Consider the following 12,908-nt stretch of genomic DNA (forward strand, 5'->3'; position numbering starts at 1 on the left):
GACAAAATTGGCAAGTTCTTCAGTTTCCACTTACTAACTTTTTTTTGAGGACTTTTTATGAGAGAATAGTGATCTTTTTCTTCTCATTACTGCTAATCCTCATGATAGCCACAGTTAGAAGGCAAAATCTATTGCACCTTATTTTATGTTCTTGGATGTGAGTGCTGCTCTTCAATACTAAGACAAAACGCTCTGATTTGCTCAAGTTCTTGTGCCTAACAATTTACAGGCTACACAAGCACCTTGCATGAATACTTTAGCCAAAGGAGGAATACCTGGCACCTATTAGTTCTCTCATCTCACTGCTTGCCTTAAAGAAAGTTGTATTTGACTTTAAGAGATCTCAAACACAATACACCCCTCCACAAGCAACACAATTAAGACTCACTGCATACTCAAGATTCCTGACAGACTCCATGAGGAGCTGATTCAGTCAGCCCCATTACCTAACAAAGGGGGCTTCCTTCTACTGTAACAGGAAAAAAGGCTTTTTTCTTTGTTTTGGTAAGAGGACTTCAGCTCCAGTTAATGTTTCAGATACACTGGGGATATTCAGTGGCCAGGGTCCAAAGACAGGCCAGAAATCTCAAACAATCAGAAGAACCAATCTAAGGTTCAGCAGCTTTCCAAAAACTAAGTTAGGAAGAAGACAGGAGAGTGCTTGCACCTGCAAAAAAAATCAAAGCTTAATAAAGGTCTTACACTAATTAAAATCTATTAAACACAGGTATCATTCATCAGTGACCAGTTTCAACTCCACATCCTGACACAAAACCAGTCTGGGCCATGATTTTAAACGTTAGCTTCAATTAGAATGACTTGGAACTGGCCTTTGCTTCTATTTTTCTGTTTCTTCAGAATGAGACTGCACTACATGCAAGGCATTTGGCTAGAACCAAAGAGCAAAATACTAGGTTTCTTAAATATCTAAGGAACAGCAGGATGGTATGAAATGGACAGAAAACATCCTTCCCAGAATGATGTAACAGTGCTTCCAACCACAGTTAATGCTGTTTTGCTCATTCTGCTCCCTGTAGACACAGATCTTGCCAAGACCTCCTTTAAGCACTGAAAAATTCCTATTGAGTGTGTCAGCATCACATGAGAAAATTTTGATTAAGAACTCAACTAAGGAAAACATTCATGATGCAAGTGGAAAAAAAATGTCGGTATGGCTTAATTGATGATGCTACTCCTAGCTGGAAGACTGATCCCATTAGAAAATGATTTTTGCATGCCCATTTGTCAAAGATGACATCTGGGAAACCAGCACTCTTTCTACTTCACAGCAACAGAAATAATCCCTTGTATCAACAAGCATCACAAAAGCAGCTCATAGGAAGTCAGTAGGGCAAAACCTACTTTGTACATAAATGAGCAGTTTCATTCCAACCATGGGCAGAAGGTACAAACCTGTGACCCTAAGAACAGCAGGAAAAAGGTTCTGCACCAGCACTGGAAAAAGCCATGTAGGCACAAGGCTGCAGCGCAGTCCCCTCCATCGGCTCTTTCAGCAAAGATGCAGGAACAGACTACTTAGATGAGAAGCAACAGAAACCAGATCATGAAACTGAGACATGCCCCCACTCCTCTGAGGAAGGACTGCTTGATCCAAGTCCATCTCAAGGCTGATTCAGTGTATCTGGTGTTTGCAGGTGTACATCAACATGCACAACCTGACAAAAGTCACATCCATGCTAAGGGAGCTCAGACTGTGCAGTGCACCAATTTTCTCCCGAAGTTCAACTGCTATATGTTTTTTTTGTTTTCATATAAAATGTAACCACTGCTTACAGATTCTGCTTACAGTATCTTCCCTTCTGAAAGAAGGAAGTCACCTTTCAAAGTGAAACAGGTATGTTGTGACATAAGAGATAAAAAGAGGGCAGAGTGAGAAAAGCAGCGGTCATAAGGCTTAAGTCCAGATGTTGGAAACCTGATGTGAGCTCAAACTCCCACCCCAACTGATTTACTATGTTTGACTTCTCTACACACACTGCAGTTCAAGGTGAAAGTCCAAACATCCCTAGTAAATACATTTTATGCCAGTAAAAACTATTTGAAGGATCACATTAAAAACATGATTTGCATAAGATTTAAGTGCTTCGCTGCTTATTATTAGACCTAAGGGTATAAAAAACCAGAGACAATGCTACAAAAACTGCAGCACTTATCTGTAAATGCCTTGCTGACTAGTTAAACGCTAAATTATTACTAAGACCGTAATAAACCTAACACATTATAAAGCCACAATACTAACAATTTCAAAGTGGCAGCAAATTTCTTCCTATTCCAGAGTCAACACATTATTACCCATTAAAAAACTAACACGTTAATATTCTTTGTAATTTCAATGATGCCAATTCAGTAACATGTAACTCAGTGATACAGCCCTGACCCTCAGAAATATCCCATTCTAATTTAAGAATTGTCAACTCTTCCTGCATGAAGCAGTAATCCATCCAGGCAAATACAAACGTTATGCTATGCAGCCACCTTAGGAAAAAGCATCACCCGGATCTGGGCGCATTTACAGGACAGCAAGTACAATCAGCATGCAGTGCTGATGCCAGTTACCTGGCATGCCTTAAAATTTAAACATTAACTGCATTTTTTTAAAAAAAAATCTGAAGATGCAGAAACAGGTGTTCTATTATCTCCCAGGTTTTTCTCCCAAGAAAAATGAGACTGAAGACATTTGTAAATGTCACAAGATCATTTTTTCCACTTAAAGTTCTTGAAGAAATATACTAGACTGACAACAAACTTCCCTAGCGAACCAAACCAATCTGGCAGCTTACTTCTTAAGATAATTGAGAACATGGATTTATTACAAGAAGTCAAATAAATAGTTTCCCTTAGAAACAGCCACATATATTTCACGTGGTCCTTGCTCTTGTAACAAGGAAACTAACCTTTCCAAATTAAAACGTCTTCAGTCACTCATTATACAAGCCCCCTCTATTCTGCATCTGAAACAAGTTTACACACCAGCATCCTTTGGGGTTTCTTTTAGGCTACTCACTTACCTTACGTGAGCCTCATAGGAAGGCCGTGGTCACAGCCTCACCTGAGGGAGAACTGCACACACAGGACACCAACCCTGCACACGGGCAGTGAACATGGGACCTCCTGGAAGTGTTGAGTTTAACGTGTATGCATGGAATCCTATTACCATGCTCACAGAGTGAACTGTCATGCACAGTAACACTTAGAAAAGACAACGAGCAACTCCACGGTATAAAATATCTATCTCAAGGAAAAACAAAGCATGAAGTAGCTCCCCAGTTTGTGCAACACAAAATACACACAGACTTCAGTTTATTTTTCTGTCTCTCAGCCTAGGAAATAATTTTCCCCAGCAAAATATTTCTAAAATATTCTTGTATCAGATTGTACCATACAGGATCAGAAAAAGGCAATGAAATAAGAAAGTATGGACCACTCAGTAATGCAGCAGAACAAGGACAGCACCAAGCATTACAAGTTTATTTTATTCTGAGTAGCAAAAAAAACACTACTTTCAATCAAAGTGAAGTTTGTACAGCTGAATTCAGCTAAACAGCAATTGCTCATAGAAATATTCAAGGTGGTTTAGCACGAGCCCACCTGGCCAACATTACAATTTTATTTAAGACTGCTCATTTCTACACTACAGACTTTCACTGTCATGTTGCACAAGTCAGGGACGTTAAGGGGTACAGTCCCTAATTAACAGAGCAGTGCTGGCATAAGCTCCTCTCACCGAGGTAATGACACCATCAGAACTGTACTTTTACCTGGACTTTTTCTGTTTACAGGGTGGAGCAGCAGGTGTGCACCATCCTGGTGCAGTGCAGCTTTATCAGCATGGCTGCCCACATAACATAAAACCTCTAACAACACACCTTTACATCCTTCCGCATAAAGGAGCAGTTTTATCTCGGGAAGAAGCAAGACAAAGTCAACTGAGACTCCCTGAACGATCAGAGATGTATCAGCAAACAGATCAGAACTTAGGGGCTCCATGAGAGCTTCTGCCAGCATAGCTCTGTTAATACCTGGGGAAAGAACTGGAACCAGCCATGGTACCGACCAAATTTTAGTAACAGCCAAGCCTGAACTTAATGCACTTTCACACACTCCACATCTTCTGAACTGTAATCACATCTGATAAACAAAATTCACATTTAGTTTAGGATTTCTGTATGTAATGATACATGAACTGATTTTCAGAGGAAAGAGAAGTATAGGCACCGCTAGTATTTTTAACCCCAGAGTTTCCTGGGTGTTTGAAAGACTTGGCAGAGACTTTATTGGCTTACTACTTTAGTTTTTTTACTACTCCTGTAATACTCTCTAAAGCCTTAATTAACATCCTTATATGAAAGCTAATCCCATATCTGACCTAACAATTAAAGTTTACCCAAATAAAATAAAATTGATTTTTTTTTGGTCAGGTTCTTCTTTCAGGCTCTGAGCAGTATGAGCAGAAGTGGCAAATTTTGCTGATTAAGAACCACTATAAGCACAATCCCATGCAATGTAGATAACTTTGCTCTTTTTTCCCTTTTACATTAAGAAGGGTGGGGGGTGGAAGGAGAGAAGGAATCTTTTTGTGTTCAAAAGCTTAGATTCCAGGAAAAAAAAAATTGCCATAAAAGAAACCTAAAGGCCTCACCCAGTACAAGCTACTTTTATATGCTATGGTCCAAAATTAGGCAACAGAAATACCAATTACAAACTTTGACTGCAATTGGGTATTACTCATTATAAAATAATCTTTACCATTCTTTTACAACACCTTGAATAGAAATACTTTACAAATATATATGGCTTATCTGCCTAACTTTCAATTTCTGTTACAAAACTTGACCTCTTCAGCAGCGCTGAAAACTATTTTCAGCAGCTGCAAAGGAACCAAAAAGCTCTGCGAAGGTGATTCACACAACCTGGCATTCATCCAGTGAAGTGCCGAAGAAATCGGTTTCTTCGGTTCTTTATCGTGACTTAAGAATGCTAGGTTGTTAAGTGAACAGCAACAGTTTATTCAGGTCAGGTCTACGATCCTTACAGTTTAACTCTTCAATATCCTGTACCTTGTTTATTTTTAAACACACAATATTATGATTCTAGAACTGACAAATTTCAGCTTGAACACTTACACCATACTTAAAATCCCCTTTTCTTCAGGAGTTTTACACAAACTAGTAGTTATGCAGGCTATTGGTCTAGTTGGAATTGTTACAACAAACTAGATACACATCCTAAAACATTACATGTAAAAAAATATTAGTATTACATTTTAAACTAATCTGTATCCTCTGGCATGTCTCATCAGTGTTGTCAGCAAAACTGAGTGGACAGAAATAGACTCAGAACAACTGCAAGATTACAATTTCTGACCCTGTGAGCACAGCTGTTGATGAAAAATCCTACATTTTTTTTACACTTTTTAAAACTAATTTCATTTATAATAAGTGAGCTAAAATACACTATCTGAAACCAGTTATCATATATCTTATTCCATCAAAAAGGCTTCATTATATGAAGCAAAACAGAAATTAATTTCTCCTTCAGAATTCAGTGAAACAGTAATTACAGCATACCGATTATGTCATGATAAATACACTAGACAGTTCTATTCCCAATTTTGGTTAGGGTTTGCCATGAGAACACACATAATACACATTTAATATTTGCATTTTAACTCCCTAACTGGAATTTTTAAGGTATTTCTTAGCCTCAAAGTCTAACAATACTCTTGACACTATCCCTGGTAAAACCTGTGAAGCACTCACTTATTTCAGAAGTTGTATTAGATAAAAAAATAATAGCAATATAACCTTTAAAGTGTAATTGACAGTAGATTAATTATCGTCCTAAGAAATCAGCTTGAGATCTCACTAAAAAGTAACCAGTTCTTGCATAAACTAGGTTAAACTTACTCATATTAAAATCTTGTCCTTAAACTTTCTGCCATGGTCCTACTAGTTGAGCGCTACAGAAGACACTAGGCAGAAAAAGTGCACCAGAGAGTAAAACTAGTGCAGACATATTATTACTTCCATCATCTAGGAACCATCTAATCTTGCTCTGAGTACAGCCTTGTCTTCTTCTATTTCTATCACTTAAATTTCATAATCTTTTAACTTAATCCCTGTAATCCTTCCCCTTCCTCTCTCCGCTGAGTGTTTCTGGTTGAAGTTTCAAGCTGCACAGAATTAAAAACCCCCAGTTAAAAGTTACAACTATAAAGATATAAACTGAAATTAAATAATACAATCTATTTCCAGAAAATCTCAGCAGTGAAGTAGGATTAAGTAGAACAAAGATTATCTTTTGTCGAGTCCATCACACGCTGGAAAACTTATTCAATCTCATTTACTATTTGGGGCTCATACGGTTCTATTAGCATTGCTTTTAGGAGTTTGCTGTTGTTGTTTACCTTTTTTAATAAAAATAATAACTTAAAAAAAAACAAAAAACATGAAAAGCACCCTCTGAAGTATTCTTTGAATTGTATGTATTTTATACCTGAACAGTTTTAAAAATCCATTGTTACTTCAGCGTACATAAATTTGCAGCAGAACAAAAAGCTCATCTGCATACCAACAGAAGGTAAACGTCCCTTTAAAAAGAAAAACGGGAAATATGGAAAAAATATTTAAACTCTTGTCTTGAAATCAACAGTTACTTGATTTGCAAGTCACTGGAGTCATGTGGTCTCAAAGTAGGCTGAAGGCTAATACAAGCCTTTATTCTTCCACCAAAGTGCACTCAAAAGCCTTTATGTGCAATATGTTTCTGGAACTCTTAAGGGAAAAATTTTAAGGCCTAACTCTGAGCAGCTATTTTGAGCGCACATCTATATTTATTCCTATAGAAAGTTCCAAATGTCACAGAACGATAACGAGCGGCTGGCATATATAAAAGTGGAGCACAACCCAAAATATCTATTACAATTAACACAGTGCATGCTACATTTGTACAGTAACTACACATTGCCATTTTTCATTGACCAGCAATTCACCTGCTTAAACAGTAAGTTTTGTTTGCAGAAGTTTCAACACCATACAGTTGAAGCTGTATCAAGTCAAGTCACCCCTTACAATAAAAACCTTGTGTAAAATAGATTATAAACAAACAGTGAAAGAGCTCTCACAAAATTAAGGACAAGGTAGTTGAATATCAGCTGCCAAAGAACTTGTTTAAATAAGGCTGTGATGATTAAGGATTGAAAAAAGCTACTTCTGGAGTCTCAAATAAATTATCCAGGAAATAAAAAAGGAACTTGGGAATGCTATACACATCCCTTTATATTAAATAAAACGAATTGGTATGTTTGCCTCCCTTAAGTTCCTAGAAAAAGGAAAATGTGAGAGCCCATCCAAAAACAAACAAAAAAAACAGTGTTACACTGTTTTTAGTTATGAATATACAGCATTAAGAGTGTGGTATATAAACATTTTGTAACAAAGATTGTAATGCCCTTTCCAAGATAAAAATGGAAAACTAAGGATCTTCTTCACCTGCTATATACAGCCCAGTATAGCTATCCTGCCCAATAAAGCTACCGCTTGGAGGTATAAAATGAAAGCTATGTAATTATACAAAACAAAATTTGGTCACAATCAAAGATTAGCTTTGTGCAAGCCAAATAAGCAGCTCTAAAACACCATCACCTCCAAAAGACAGTGTTTAAGTACATTAGCGGGGGGTATGGAGGGGTGGAGGAAATAACAGTTATTGATAACGAATTTATTGAATATTTAACCCAGGAAACGATTAGCACCAGCAAAAGATCCAACCCCTTCTCTCCCCCCGAACGAACTGGTCGCCAGAACGTGACAATACTTCATTTTTTTGTGTAACTCACCGACGGGGGGGGGGGGGGGGGCCGCGGTGCCCCCCCGGGGCCCCCCCCCCCCCCCCCCCCCCACTCCCCAGACACAACGAAAGAAAACAGGCCGGCGGTTGGATCGGTCGCGACGTCAAAGAGTAGCTTGCTGGCGTCAGCTCGGATGTGACATCGATCGCCTCAGCTCCCAACCGTCCTCTCCTGTCCTGTCCCGTCCCGTCCCCCCAGCGGGGCAGCCCCCCTTCCAGCCCGCTCTGCCTGGGCAAGGCCGTCCTCTGCGCTCCGGCCCGACCGCAGCGTTACGGGGCGGCTGCGGCGGTTTTTTGGCTTCCCCAGCACGCAGTCGCCGACCTCCTGTGGAAGCTGACCAGGCCCACGGCGTGCCCGAGCCCGGCGATGCCCTGTGAGGAGGCCGCGCAGCGCCGCCGGGCCTCCCCTCAGCCCGGCCCGGCCCTCCCCGCCCGCCCGCCTCCATTTTCTCGCCGAGCCCCACAAGGCGACGAGGCCCGAAGAGGCGCCCGCCCCCCTTCCCCCGCGGCTCCTCAGCTCCTTTTCTCCTCACGTCCCGGTGCTTTCTGCGGCTGGCTGCCCTCACTCACCGCGGGGAGGGGACGAGGAGGGGGGGGGGGGGTCTCGTCGCCGCCGCCGCGGGGCTCAGCCGCGCCGCGCCGCCATTTCCTCCTCGCAACCGCTCCGGAGCGCTGGGCGGGGGCCGCTCCTCCCCCGCTACCATAGACACCGACGTGGCGACCAACCGCCGCCTAGAGCGCCCACCGCGCTTCGCTTTGCGCACGGCTCCCGGAGGACTCGGGCTCTCGCCGGCTCCGCCTCACGGCGAAGGGCTGGGCGGGAAAAGCGCAGGGCCCGGCTCGGGGCCTCCAGCCTTCGTTCCCCACATATTTCCCGTTCCCTCAGCTCCACAATGCTCCTGCCCAACAAATTTCCCGTCCCCTCAGCTGCACACAGCCCCTGCCCCACAAAGTCCGCCGCAGCTCTGCTCCAGGACACCCGGGGGCAGCGTGAGGCGCCCCGTTCTCCTCAGCAGAAACGCGTTGCAGGGTGAACAGCACCTGCTCGCTATTCTCGTCAAAAATAGCGGGTGTCTTACCTCACGGGAATGGCGGTTTTGTGCGTGTTTGTGAGGCTCCGAGTGCCAGAGCAAAACCACACCAAATACTCTTGCTTACAGTGACTTGCACTGTAAGGTCACCTCTGTGACAGAAGTTATATGGCAGAGGAGTCTGTGGCCTGTAGACCCAACTGCTACCATCAGCTATGCTCTCCACCTGTGCTTATTCCACTTACTCCAATGTACTTTTTTTTATTATTATTTTTTCCCCTATATTCCATCTCTGTCAGAAAATTAAATAGCAGCTACTACAGTAATGCCTACTCCTGGGTCCGGAGTTCCACACAGATATATTCCACATTAGGTTCCACACCTTGAGTGCCATGGAAGCACTCCGCATTACCTCATCCACCACACAGAGGCTTCCCAATAAACCAACCTTTTAAACTGACTAGGCTCCTCAAAAACTCTCCAGGAGACAAACTACTACAAACACTTAGAGTGCATTAGCTCCACTTTATGTTTTTGTTCCTACTGTAAGCATCTGTGATATGAGCATCCAGAAATATCTGTAAGATGCCTGAGGGGTGCCAAGATTTAGAGGAGCACTCATGAGGCCATGCAAAAGCTTGCAACATAGACATCACTTCTGAAGAGCCTTGGAGATAAAATGGAGGTGTGAGGTTGGGCTCTTTGCTCACAGTCCTGCACATTTTTCCTCATGGGTTGGTAACGTTAGCTTCAGCTGTATTCCAAACAGGTGCAGCATTTACCAAGATGAATTAAGAAATGGAAAGAGAAGAAAACAGGAAAATACATACTTAGCATTAATTCTATGAAATTAGTTTCCTATTGGATGATTCAATTACATTTTATAGAAGTCTACATTCTAGAGCACAATATGAGACTTTAAGGAGTAAAAGTTCAGAATGATGATGGAAAAGCTACTATTAGCTTTTTTTTTTCCTGACAGCATAGTCAGCCTCACCTGCAACTGTAAAACAGGGCAGCATTAATACTTACTTTACACAGGAGCACCAAGAGGTAAAAGAAACAGATTCCTGTATAAAAGTGTAAGACACCATCATTAAAAGCAAGCAGTAGTTTAATTTTTGATCAGCAATTACAGAGCTACCATAAATGAAAGGCACAGAGAGAAAAACCTTTTGATTTAGTAGATCAAGCTCCACTGTGACTTATGCCCTCGGCAAAGCTACCGGTATTATTAATGGTCAACTGCAGCATCCAGGGGTGCTCAGAACAAGGATACACTGAGGGAAAGAGAACATGCAAAACAAGGAATTGCACGCCAACAGTGAACAGGGCATGCCTGCAACAGGGGATTCAGCAGTGAAACGAGTATTAAAATCTTCCTACACGCATTTGGTAAGAAGCTTATACCATCTTAATGTAATAATCATTTTGCCTGCACACTCAGTGAATACTAAGTAAAGTACATCACACTTTCAACCCACAAAAAAAAAAAAAAACAACCTACAGCTTTGTGTTAAAGACTGCCTTTTAACTAAGACCATAGCAGAGTATTTATCTTTCCTGACTAAACACCTGTGTCTCCTTTGCTTCAGTGGTATCCTCAGCACCTCCACTCTGCCTCATTCCCCAGTCTTTTCCTGTATTAAAGCCTGTTTTCCCTTAATTTAGGAAATTTACTCCTGGGTTACTGGTTTGAATCTGCATTGTCCCAGCAACACACAGAAACAGCTTTTTTGATGGTCTATATAATTCAAGTTTTGTCTTGGTTTAGGCATCCCCTTACATAACATGATCATAGCTCCTAACTGGTTTGAATTGAAAACACCGCTGAGAAACCTAGCAGAAAGATTAATGACTATCAATCAGCTTCTAAAATGGTCTAATAAGCACCTTATCTATCTCTCCTTCTTAAGTACCGGAAAAGCTTACACTAAGATGTCTACAAAATCCTCAGCACTGCTCTCCTTAAAACTTTTTCCTCTGCTTTCCAAAATATTTTCTACTATCAGGCACTCAATGCACAGAGACTTTCTTCTTCAGCTAATACACCTGTATTTGTTTATCCCTTGAGTTTCCCTAATTGTCATTTTTCATTTTAAAAAGAAAGAAAACTCTGTGCTGTACTTATGTTGTCTCACAAAAGAGTATTTAGGCACTACCATAAATCTACTATTTTAACAGGCACTAAGGCACCTGCGAAACATGAAGATATCTCCCCACAACTGGGTTTGTATGGTAAAAATAAGCCTAGGGATGTGACTTTTGCTCTCTCCTGCACCTTTCCTTTCACCAAGACAGTAACCTTTTTCAGTGTTTAAAAGTCCTAAAAGATGATACTTACTTTATGCTCACCCGTTCTCAGTTCTTCCTCAGTGAGTGTTCTGGGGAGTCAGTTTCTACAGCCAGGTAAAGAGATGGAGTTAATCCATGACAAGTCTAGGGTAAAAGTAAACAAGCAAGTTCTCATCCCTACTCCACCTCTGCTTGTTAACAGATAATTTATCACTAAACCAGAAGAGACTATTTTCACCGGCTGTGCTCCAGCTTTACCTTTTTTTGTGTGTGCAAAAAGGCCTGTGTTCCCAGGGTCCAGCCAATATAGATACAACAGGTATCAAAGTAGGTTATCCTCCGAGTGCTTGATTCTTCAAGGCTCCTGATGCATCATTTTTCATAAAGACTAGATGAAGAGAGAAGCACTTTACGATGGGTTAATCATATTCACCATGAAAGCAATCCCCTCCCTTACCAAGGGACAGAAACTTAGAGTCTGTCCTCCCCCCACTCTCCCCAGTTCTGGGTAAACTTTCTCCCCCAGTGTATCTTTTTACAGGGGTTTTAGCGACTTCTTAATGAATTAGTGATTTTGACTTATGGTTTACTCCACTTAACTACAAATATCTGCCTTCAAAGTACCTCTGAGAAGAAGTTTATCAAATTATAAATCACACAGAAGTCCTATAAAATGCATTGAATTACTTTAGCAGATATCCAAGTTTCTTTTATTCTAAATTTTGTAGTCTTTCCCTAAAGTCCAAAATTCTATGTTGTTATTGGCCTCATTACTATAACATTCTTCTAGGACAATAGCATACGAAAGTCACAAGAATATTTCTAGAAAGCAAGATAGCTTGCTTCCATGCGTTGTAACTGAGCTTTGAAGGCACAAAAACATTGCAAAAGACTTTCCTTAAGTAATAAAAGAATTGTTCTGTTCCACATTTGTGGAGAATGTGATGTTTTAAACAGATGTTAGGCTTTAATACTAGAAAAAGGGGAAACGATATAGGAAACTTTTGCCCTGAATTATTGCAGGGCAACAACTGTCTCCATTTTCCTACTCCCTTCTTACTTGTGTGAGGCTTAAAGAAAAGCTATGCAAGCCATACAGGATTTGGTATTTCCAAATCTTTGAGTATTTCAGACTAAAGCACAGTGAACCTAAGTGCTTCTTTTCACTGAAGACAGCAGCAGGTATTATACAAGGGATGATTAAGGGATGATCTGTTCAGTGAAGTACAAGTTTAAAAGCCAGGAATACAAGTTTAAAAGACATTACCATAAAAAGCATAGGAAAACATAGGAAAGGAGAAGAGAATACATCTAGTGATGATATTCTGCTAATAGGTTACAAAGTTCTGCTGCAGTTGGTTGAATAACCTAACCCATGAAAAAGCAATTGTGAGCACTACACAATCAAGCATGCTGCCAAAAATCAGCTCACATTTTAACTTACTTATTTAATATACTATTCTATTTTTTAGAAAACAGTTATAAGCTATTCTTTGATCTTTACCTGTCAATAGCAACTGCAATAACAGTTACACTCAGTCTCCTCTCTGCTTGAGGTGTTTCCCTCTATAGCAAGCTCAGGAAACCCTTCTAAGGGGACACCTTCCTCTTCTCTCTCCCTCTTAATGAGAATCTCCTGAGAAACCCCACCTTTTGGGGAGGAGCTGACAAGACTCAATGAATCTAAATAAGAGATTTTACGAGGTTCAGAAG

General features: G+C 40.8%; 2 protein-coding genes across 4 annotated transcripts in view; one reads left to right on the top strand and one right to left on the bottom strand.

The window, feature by feature from the left end:
• The window catches only part of DIDO1 (death inducer-obliterator 1), a 56,487-nt gene extending 43,690 nt beyond the window's left edge, over positions 1-12,797 (bottom strand). The window contains exons 1-4 of one of the 3 annotated variants that reach the window (XM_035343809.1): positions 12,700-12,797; positions 11,454-11,583; positions 11,245-11,339; positions 9,933-9,970 (exon numbers count right to left, since the gene is read on the bottom strand). The gene's annotated coding sequence lies outside the window, so the exon portion shown is untranslated. Of the gene's footprint in view, positions 1-8,439; positions 8,603-9,932; positions 9,971-11,244; positions 11,340-11,453; positions 11,584-12,699 lie in introns of those variants that run through there. The other 2 variants (XM_035343810.1, XM_035343812.1) reach the window with 2 other exon arrangements.
• Positions 4,561-12,908, top strand: part of SLC17A9 (solute carrier family 17 member 9) — a 38,265-nt gene continuing 29,917 nt past the window's right edge. Inside the window, exon 1 of the mRNA XM_035343819.1 lies at positions 4,561-4,590. The gene's annotated coding sequence lies outside the window, so the exon portion shown is untranslated. The remainder of the gene's footprint in view (positions 4,591-12,908) is intronic.

Source organism: Oxyura jamaicensis, chromosome 20, assembly GCF_011077185.1.
Source record: "Oxyura jamaicensis isolate SHBP4307 breed ruddy duck chromosome 20, BPBGC_Ojam_1.0, whole genome shotgun sequence".
Lineage (NCBI taxonomy): Eukaryota > Metazoa > Chordata > Aves > Anseriformes > Anatidae > Oxyura > Oxyura jamaicensis.